The sequence below is a fragment of the Sinocyclocheilus anshuiensis genome, unplaced genomic scaffold (genome assembly GCF_001515605.1).
Source record: "Sinocyclocheilus anshuiensis isolate Anshui unplaced genomic scaffold, SAMN03320099.WGS_v1.1 scaffold1247, whole genome shotgun sequence".
NCBI classification, from domain to species: Eukaryota; Metazoa; Chordata; class Actinopteri; order Cypriniformes; family Cyprinidae; genus Sinocyclocheilus; species Sinocyclocheilus anshuiensis.
The window spans coordinates 62573-64392 of NW_015537981.1; positions in this window are offsets into that span (position 1 = coordinate 62573).

Genomic DNA, 1820 nt, shown 5'->3' on the forward strand with positions numbered 1-1820 from the left:
GTTCTCTATTACTCAGGGCATTTTCATCTTTCAGACTACCTGACAGAGCCTGACACTTTAACCTCTATCTGCTGATTGCTTTATGTCTCCTCTCCCTTACAGCTCCTTTTTTTCCTTCTTGCTCCCTCACCTTTTTACTCTCAGTAACCCTCTGTAAAGTAATATGTAAATCTACGAGTCCATTTGCCAGCCTTTAGTAATGTGTGTAGGGAAGTCGTTCTACATGCTTAATTTTAGTTGGCAGTTCATTAAAGCTTTTATTTACTTGTGTACATGTATTTGCGAGTATGTGGGTGTGTTAATTGAGATGTGTTATGCAGCTCGAGGGTGTTGAACATAGCACAAAATTGATCAGAAGGCCTTGTCTGAGTTACGTTTGACTGACTCCTGATCGATTTGGCCTGTCATGGAGATTGATCACCAATACTCAGTCACAGCTATTGATCAGCTCGCCGGGTGTGTCATTGCTCGAGTCACTGTGTGGAGGAGGAGAGGGAGCCATAAACACATTTCCCTTCGCTTGTTTATTGCGCTTTCATCTCCGCCACACTGTAAAAGAGATGTGTGCTAAGATTGGAAGCTCAGCTACATGTAATTACTGGTGTCTGTGAATTATAGCAGTTTGAATATTATAACTAGAGTATAATGTTGTCTGACACTGTCAAAGATCAGCTCCAGTACTCACATTTGTGACCCTGGACCACAAAACTTAAGTCTTAAATCTTAAGTCGCTTGGGTATATTTTTAGCAATAGCCAAAAAAACATTGTATGGGTCAAAATTATCGATTTTTCTTTTATGCCAAAAATCATTAGGATATTAAGTAAAGATCATGTTCCAAGATATTTTGCAAATTTCCTACCGTAAATATATCAAAACTTAATTTTTGATTAGTAATATGCATTGCTAAGGACTTCATTTGGACAACTTTAAAGGCAATTTTCTCAATATTTAGATTTTTTTGCACCCTCAGATTCCAGATTTTCAAATAGTTTCAAATCCAAATGATTTATTCAGCCTTCAGATGATGTATAAATCTCAATTTCAAAAAATTTACCCTTATGACTGGTTTTGTGGTCCAGGGTCACATTTACACAATGCTGTAATTACATGATTTAGTCTTGCTAACCTTTTTATCCAGTAGGTTTAACCATCTAAGCGTTCAATTCTGCAGGCAGGCTGTGGTTTTACAGCGGCTTCATCATAATAATGTATGTATATTAGTAATTGCAGTGCATTATCCCATGATTTGAAAACAGTCTTTTTGAAGTTGGTTTGAATTGATGTTGTCATTTGTGTGGTTACACGTTGTGGTTCCAACTTACTAAACACTGAAACATGTTATTTAATTCATTTTACATTCTTATTCAAATTTTACAATTTCTTATTTTACGCTACTGTTCAAATGTTTAAGGTCGATAAGATTTGATTTTGAAGTCAAAATGCCAAAAATATTTAAACAAAAATTCAGTAAAAACAGTAATATTGTGAAATATTAAAAATCAAAACACCTGTATTGTATTTTAATATATTTTAAAATGTAATTTATTCCTGTGATGCAATGCTGAATTTTCAGCATCATTGATCCTTCAGAAATCATTCTAATATGCTGATTTGGTGCTCAAGAAACATTTCTTGACAAATAAACTGCTGCCTTCCCATGCTATCTGAATTATCATAAATATGAGTTTCCTAGTTGGAAATTGAAGAAGCTGTTCATGTCATTTCGTATTTACGTCTGGGGAAACTTAGAGTCTCCGAGTTGGGCGGGCCATAAACTGTTACATTTTATTCACCCCCCCCCCCCCCCCCAAAAAAAAC